Raw genomic sequence first — 8,779 nt, 5'->3', positions numbered from 1 at the left:
TTAATAGGATTGTTTGTCTTTTTGTTGTAGAGGTGTTGGATTTTCTTGTAGATTATGGAGATTAGACCTTTGTCTGATTTGTACTGTCCAAAAATCTAAATACTTTTTGTTTACTTTTTAGTCATAGCTATTTTTTTGATGGTAAATCTATATTCTAAAGTCCCTTCTATTATCTTAATATCCAAAGGAAAAAATGAGAAATAATTTAGTTTAGAATATCAGTACATCAAAAAAGCATCTGATTCAGAAACACGGAACGCTTCAAAGACAAATTAGTGATAAAATAGATTGGATAATCTTGATACATTGAGTTCAATTGACCTGGAGGTGTTAAAGAAGAAGCTGTATACCTCTTATTCAAAATGTATTATGGGCAGAATGAAAGATCATAGAGAATTGATTGCACTTTGTTTATGGAGTCTCACAACTTCACATGGCTGTGATTGTATAAGTATCAAACCAAAGAGTACGGATTAAGAATTATGCTGTATAATTCATGATTAGCAATGCCACAATTGAATCTCAGAAGATTGAGTTGGGCTGATATCAGCTTGGTCCATAATTTTCTGAATTATTATGACACTGTATCTAACTCAGACACAAAAGATGCTAGACATTCATTTTGCCTGTAGTATATATATATATGTCTATATATACATATTAACACACCATCTTATATACGATTGGATGTTATTCCTACAATAATCACACATGATCATATTTGATGTCTGTACATACTCAGTCCCATTACTAAATATAGCACCATACCCTCATGTCATCTTTTGGTTTCTGAGGTAATTTTGGTACTCCATAACTTTCTCGTGGCAATTTTCATTTCTGCATTCCTTAGTGTGTAGATGAATGGGTTGAGAAAGTGTGTCCTGATGATATAAAATACTGCCACCATCTTGTCCATGGGGAAAGTGGTAGGTTAACGTGTTTATATGAATATACATGGACCAAAGAATAAGACAACTACGATGATGTGGGAGGTGCAAGTGGAAAGGGCTTTTTGATGTGGGAAGTGCAAGTGGAAAGGGCTTTTTGCCTCCTTTCTGCATTGTGGTTTCTCAGTGAATGCAAGATAACAAAGTATGAGGTCATCAGAATCAAGAAACTGCTCGATCAAATGGCCCCAGTGTTGGACAGCAACAGTAGGTTGATCATGTAAGTGTCCATGCAGGCAAGTTTAACAAGAGCTGCAAATCACAGCAATAATGATCAATTAAATTAGGTCCACAGAAGGGCAGTTTCAAGACCAGGACAATTTGAGTTATAGAATGTATAAAAGACCCTATCCAGGCAAGAATAATCAAGATGATGCACACTTGTTGTCTCATGATGGTCGGGTAACCTAAGGGCTTACAGATGGCCACATAGTGATCAACAGCTATGAGGATGAAGACAAAGATCTCCATGCAGCCAAATAAATGCAGTGCAAAGACTTGCATCATGCACTCATTACAAGATATGTCTTTCTTCGCAGAGTGAGATCATCCACAATTAGTCTAGGGGATGCAGATGTTGAAAAGCAGGTATCAGCAACGGACAAATAAAATAAGAAGAAGTACATGGGACTCCCAAGAATCTGGCTGAACTTGAAGGTCACAATAATAAGCAAATTCCCCACCACCGTTCCAGTATAGAAAATTAAGAAGATTATGAACACGATTTTCTGCCTCAGAGGATTTTGTGTCAATCCTAAAGTACAAACTCAGTTACACTATTATTTTACTGCATTGTTTCAGAAGATGTGGGAAAGTAGAGGTTAGAAATAGTTAATCTGCAAGAAAAAAAGCAATAATTTTATAAAGATTAATACTGCATTTGGAGCTCCAATACCTATGCCTGATCATGAAACTTCTACTTCCCAGTGGGTTATCACTTAGATTTCTGTGTTAGTTTTTTATGAATACAGTGGAATTCATAATAATTGTCTGTTTACCTTGTTGCATATGAAGTTGTAAAAGGAAAATAATGAAAAAGTAAGTGGCTCTTCAAATATATTAAACATTAATGTAAGGCATTTGACATGAATGTATAATTTCCTAAAATGATTGTGTTTCTTCAGTTTTCAGCAAGTACTATCAATATTAGAGGTAGTGTTTTGCAGAAATAGAGAAAATTTGTGTGTAACTTACTTTGAGTTGCTTTCATATTTCTTGAACATGGTTGTCCAGTTATAAAATTTTATCCCACCATATTGTCAGAAGTTATATTTGTCTCCTTATTCATTATTTTTCTGTTTTTTAAATATAGTTTCTTAAGAAACAAGAAAAGACTGAGGCTATAGTTAAGGAAAAGTAGACAGAGAACATTAGCCATATATCTGAAAATCCTTTCAAATTTCAGATTTACAGCTTGCACACTTAGGATCTAGAAAAGAGCTAGAGAAACTCCAACTCATAGCAAAAGCTTTTCAATGTGATCTTTGTCATGTTTGTTCTTGTGTATCTTATATCCTGATTTCAAGTAAGAGAAGTAGAAATAAAAAGGAAACTAGGATTTAATTATATCTAATTATATGCCTAAGTATATGCCTTACCCAAGCCATGGTATTTTCTTTGGCTTCATATGGTTTCTCATATGCATATGAAAGCTGGGCAGTGAATAAGGAAGACTGAAGAAGAATTGATGTCTTTGAGTTGTGGTATTGGTGAAGAAAGTTGAAATTGTCAACTATTTCATTTTACTTGGCTCCACAATCAATGCCCATGGAAGCAGTAGTCAAGAAAGTAAAGTATTGCATTGAACAAATTTGCTGCAAAAGGCCTTTTTAAAGTTTTTTTAAAAAAGCAAAGATGTCACTTTGAGGACTAAGGGGTGCCTGACTCAAGCTATGATAAATCAGCTATGATAAATAAGGAAGACTGAAAAATTGATGCCTTTGAATTATGTTGTTATGTTGTTGGTGAAGAATATTCAATATACCATGGACTGCCAGAAGAATGAACAAATCTTTATTGGAAGAAATATAGCCTGAATGCTCCTCAGAAGCTAGGATGTTGAGACTTTGTCTCACTCGCTTTGGACATGTTATCAGGAGAGACCTGTCCCTGGAGAAGAACATCATACTAGTATAGCAGAGGGTCCTTGAAAAAGAGGAAGACTCTCAACAAGATGGATTGACACAGTGGTTGCAACAACAGGCTCAAACATAGCAACAATTGTGAGGATGGTGCAGGACTGGGCAGTGTTTCATTCTGTTGTACATAGGGTCTCTGAGTCAAAACTGACTCAACAGCATGTAACAACAGGAAGTGCTTTTATGCCACCACTGACAAAAACAAAGCAGATATATATGCAAGGATCTTTAAAATATATTGTAAAGTAAAACACCAGAGGACAGAAGCATATGCTTTGAAAGATAATTATTTTCATTAAAATCAGGAAAACATATATCTCACATGCAAACTCATATAAATGAATTGTGTTTAGAAAGGTGCAAAGGAAATTGTAATATTTGTAGTCTCTGGGGAAAGAAACTACATTCTAGGCATGCAAGATGGTAGAAGACCTACTTTTAGCGATGTGTCTGTCGGTAACATTTGAAAATATGTCATAAGCATGGTTTTCATTCAAGAAAAAATATTTAAAAAGTCTTATCATAGGTCATGGTCCGATTAACTTATTTACATTGGCACCCCACTGAGCCCTCAAACTGTCTTCTTATGTAGGCAGGAGAGACCCCAGTATTCTTAGTGCAAAACTAAATTCCAGAAGTTTGAGTAAGACAGTGAGTCAGTCATAGAGGCAGTTGTGAATTTCAGTGTTACACCATACACCACCACACCGCCGTGTAACTCCAGGCTCACTTGCATTCTTGGAAGTTTTCCAAATACACTCTTTTTTCAAATTCTTCAGCGCAGAAAATTAAAAATTGTTTGCAGTTTCTATGAACTAAGTAATATATATGTGTGTCTTACTCTGTATGTTATATATATGTTACTGTATGTTCTACATATTAGGCAGCTCGTGTATGCCTCTCTGTATATACACATGTATATATGTTATTGTTCTGTGCCTCAAGTTGATTCTGACTCATAGCAGCCCTGTGTGACAGGTAGAACTGTCCCATATGGTTTCCTAGGCTGTAATCTTTACACGAGCAAATCACCAGGTCTTTTTTACTGCAGAGGGCTGCGTGGGTTCAAACTGCCAACCTTTCAGTTAGCAGCCAAGCACTTAGCCACTGAGCCACCAGAGCTTCTTACATGTATTTATACAAAATATATTTTTGTTTGTTTGTTTATGCATATATACAAGTATATGTGTGTGTATATATCTGCATTTATACATATATGTATATATGGATGTGTGTGTGTGTGTATATAGATATATATGTCTCTGAGTGATGTAAAGTGTTAAGTGCTTGACTACTTGTCAAAAGGCTGTTGGTTCAAACCCACCCAGAGGCACCTCAGAAGTCAGGCCTGACACTCAGCTTTCAAAAGGTGACAGACTTGAAAACCCTATGGAACACAATTCTTCTCTGTATTCATGGGGTTGGCACAAATAGGAATCGATTGATGGCAACTAGCATCAACAACAATATATAAATACACACACACACACAAGCAAATAGTCACACACACGTTTCATAATTCACATAACTGATGTACATTAGAATGATATACAATACAAATGACATACTTTAAAACAAAGCAACATAAGACCAGGGATTTTTGTCTGCTCACAGCTGAATTTAAGCCTAGAATAGAAATAGGTGCTTAATAAATATTTATTGAATGAGTAAAAGAATGAAGGAGGATTTCCCATAGATATAATTCTACAGGGTCCTACATATTCTATACTCAGTTGCCTCATGGAGATGTAAAGCCTATAGCCTACCCAACAGTGGCATTTTCATCACCTTCATGAAGCTTTTCTGGAACACTCAAACAGAAATTATTTCTATTTGCTTATCTCCATCACCCTCATCTACGAATAACCCTTACCTCACAGTGCTCAACACTCATGTACATCTTTTTTTCATATCCACTCCTTATTATTGTCTGTTAAACACTAAATTTTGTTTCAAAATGTTTTAATCAAATAGAAGAACCCATGCCAGTTTTTACTCCCACCTTCTATTTTAGATTATTTATCACTCTAGCAAAGTCCCTAAACTTTCTATCCTCCCACAAGTGCCTTCTGTGTATTATATACATACTGTGATGACATTGAACAGATTAGTTTTCTCCAACTACTAAACATGACTACGTTATTTTCCAACATAAATCTTGCTAGCTTTTATGCAGAGGTTAGAATGTTCAGTTGTTCTCTTTTCTTCCCAGGGTAATTCAGAAGCCACATACTCAATTGAGGTTAAAAAAAAAAAAAAAAGTGCGTCTAAAATTCTCTTTGATCTCACAAAGATGCTTAGGTTCTCACTTGTCTACTAGAAGGCAATCTAAGTTGATCAGAGTTTCATCCCATATACTTGGAAATCCACCCTCACACAAGACTTTGACTGTGAAATGTTTCTCTGTTGCCTTCCCTAGAAGAGTATTTAAGATGAAGGATGCAAAATATAGGAGTCTGGGGAAGATCATTCCCTAATGTGTCTCATCCTCCCAATTAAGAAACGTGAGCAAGACGTGATAAAGAGCTTAATTTTCAATTTGTCTTTTTAGATTATGAGGAAAAAATGTGACCTATTCTTAAAATTAAAGGCATTAATTTGGGTCATAAATGACATGTTTTGATTAGAATAAAAATGTTGGTCATCTAGAGGCCAGATCTTAGTTTCCAATACCATTCACCAATAAAAGGAACCAGAACTTCTTAGAGAAATGGTTGCTGATTATAGGGTTGGGGCAGGAATGCACAAGAAGTACTAGATAACATTGTAGTGTCAGAAAGTACAGAAGGGTTCAAACACACAAACATACAAACACACATAATGATGAAAAAATGGCAAAGGGCAAAGAGATACATTAGCTAACTGAAAGAGCTCCCAATGGCCAACACTGAAAAAATTTGTGAAACAAAATAAGTAATACAGTACTGGAATATAGCCCAAGAATAAAATAAATATCCATGAGTCCATACTGATATAAATGAACAATTGAATAAGTAAATAGAAGACAGAGAAGAGGCAGATTTCCTGTCAGAAGAATTCCAGGTGATTAATGTAGAACTTCAAGGAGACAGAACATAGTTCTCCATCTCTAAGACTGTATATTATGACTTTCTACTAAAGTGGAAGTATGGGAAGGGAGATAAATGAGTGAGTTTACAGTAGAAAACCCTGACAAACACTACCTCTGGCAGGTGATCAAGATTAACTTTAACAGGGATAATGCATGTCGATAGCATGTACCCTTGATTTGATGTGAGAATAATGGGAATTTATCTTTGTAGTCTTCCTCCAAAAACATATGACCCCAGTCTAACTGCTTTAGTTAGTATTCTCTAGAGAAACAGAACCAGTGATATATATATACATATACACATACAGACATAACATAAAAACACTCACACATACATATATATGTTTATATTTATATATTAACGAGTCTTCCAGCAATCCAGATGCCATATTCTTCTTCATATAGTCCATCATCTTGGATTATTTGCTCAGCATACAGATTAAATAAGTACGGTGAAAGGATACAACCCTTACACACAACTTTCCTGATTTTAAACCATGCAGTACTGATTGGCTGCCTCTTAGTCTGCGTACAGGTTCCTCATGAGCACAATTAAGAGTTCTGGAATTCCTGTTCTTGCAGTGGTACCCATAATTTGTTATGATCCACACAATGAAATGCCTTTGCATAGACAATGTAACACAGGTAAATATCTTTCCAGAGTTCTCTGCTTTCGGTCAAGATCAGCATTTAAATTAAAGGCATTTAAATTTTAAAGAAGGGAATACATCTTAACTCATTCTACCAGGCCAACATTTCTCTGATACTTATAGTACCTTTTCTTTCCCTTTGTTAAGATTTTTTACATGGAAAATCATATCACATAGTAACGTAGACAGCTAACTGATCCTTATTCCATTTGTGTGGTCCACTTTTTTTCTTTTTGGACTTGAGTTTAGCAGGGTTTACAGGATACACAATCACTGTAAAAAATCAGTTGTAATTTTGGTACTAGTAACAATCAGACATTGAATTTTTTAAATATCATTTTGATAGCATTAAAATATAAATACTTCAGATTATATCTGACAAAATATGTGCAGAATATGTACCTTGAAAACTACAGAACTTTGCTGTGAAAAGAAAAAAAGCTCAATAAATAGGAAGATGTTCATAAAATGAACAATTCAACATTTAAAATTGTCAATTATGCATAAAATAATCTCTAAGACAAAGAAATTACATACAAAATTTAAACAGCCATATCTTTTTGAAATTTACAAACTGATTCAAACATAAATGGAAATGCAAAGATGTAAATTATCTCCCACAACTTTAGAAGTCAACCTGTATATACATGGTCAACTAATCTTCCACAAATGTCTGTCAACAATCCATTGGAGAAAAGATAGTCTTTGAAAAATAATTGTGATGGATCTTCTTTAAGCAAGGTCGAACAGCTGGCAGCGCTTGCAAGTACGGAAGTTGCTATCGCCCCGTTGAACCAGTGGAGGGCCTCTGCGAGACCAGGAGTCATAAAGAAAATTTTTCAGATAGCCACAGTGGTTGAAATCAGTGATAGTGAAAAAATGGCTGTGCTGGAGGCCAAAATCTGTCATCAAATTGAGTATTATTTTGGTGACTTTAATTTGCCGTGGGACAAATTTTTAAAGGAACAGATCAAACTGGATGAAGGCTGGGTATCTTTGGAGGCAATGATAAAAGTCAGCAGGTTAAACCATCTCACAACAGACTTTAATGTAATAATAGAAGCACTGAATAAATCAAAGGTGGATTTCATAGAAATGAGTGAAGATAAAACTAAATTCAGAAGATCTCTAAGGAAACCACCCCCTGAAGTGACTGAAGAGCATAAAAAAGATACGAAAAATAGATCTGCTTATATTAAAGGCTTCCCAGCTGAGGCAACCCTTGATAATATAAAAGACTGGTTAAAAGACAAAGGTCAAGTGCTAAATATTCAGATGAGAAGAACATTGCACAAAGCTTTTAAGGGATCAATATTTGTTGTCTTTGACAACACTAAATCTGCTAAGAAGTTTGTAAAAACCCTTGTCCAGAAGCACAAAGACACAGACTTGCTAATACTTTTCAAAGATTACTTTGCAAAAAAGAAGGAAGAAAGAAAGCAAAGTGGAAGCTAAATTAAGAGCTAAACAAGAGCAAGAAGAAAAACAAAAGTTAGCAGAAGGTGCTAAAATGAAATCTAGAGAACAAATCATGGGGCTGCTTGCTAAAATTTTCTGGTAAATTTAGATGATCACACATGTAAGAGAAGATTTGCACATCGTTTCCTCAAATCATGGAGAAATAAAATGGAATGACCTTGTCAGAGGAGCAAAAGAGGAAGTAATTTTAGTTGAAGAAAAAGCTAAGGAAGTACTGGGTAAAGCCAAATATGCCAGTAATGGTGACCTACAATTAAGGAACAAAGAAATGATGTGGGAAGTTCTAGAAGGAGACGTGGAAAAAGCAGCACTGAAAAAAATCATGGAAGATCAACAAGAATCTCTAAACAAATGGAACTCAAAAGCTTAAAAATTTAAAAGAAAAGGAAAGGGAAATAAAGTTGCCCAGGCTGGGTCTGCTAAAGGAAAAGTACAGTTTCTGAGCTAAAAGGGTGTCTGGAGACCATATTCTCGAGGTTTCTCCAGTCTCCTTTA

At 35.2% G+C, this 8,779-nt stretch overlaps 2 pseudogenes; one reads left to right on the top strand and one right to left on the bottom strand.

Annotated features, from left to right (window-relative positions):
- Nucleotides 1-775: 775 nt before the first annotated feature.
- LOC101341211 (olfactory receptor 4C11-like) lies at nucleotides 776-1,776 on the bottom strand (annotated as a pseudogene).
- A 4,532-nt stretch (nucleotides 1,777-6,308) lies between these two features.
- On the top strand, nucleotides 6,309-8,732 carry LOC101341976 (lupus La protein pseudogene; annotated as a pseudogene).
- The last annotated feature ends 47 nt before the right edge of the window (nucleotides 8,733-8,779 follow it).

This window comes from Trichechus manatus, unplaced genomic scaffold (assembly GCF_000243295.1).
Source record: "Trichechus manatus latirostris isolate Lorelei unplaced genomic scaffold, TriManLat1.0 scaffold00440, whole genome shotgun sequence".
NCBI classification, from domain to species: domain Eukaryota; kingdom Metazoa; phylum Chordata; class Mammalia; order Sirenia; family Trichechidae; genus Trichechus; species Trichechus manatus.
Note: the sequence above shows the minus strand (reverse complement) of the source record. Positions and strands in the feature narration are given on the sequence as shown.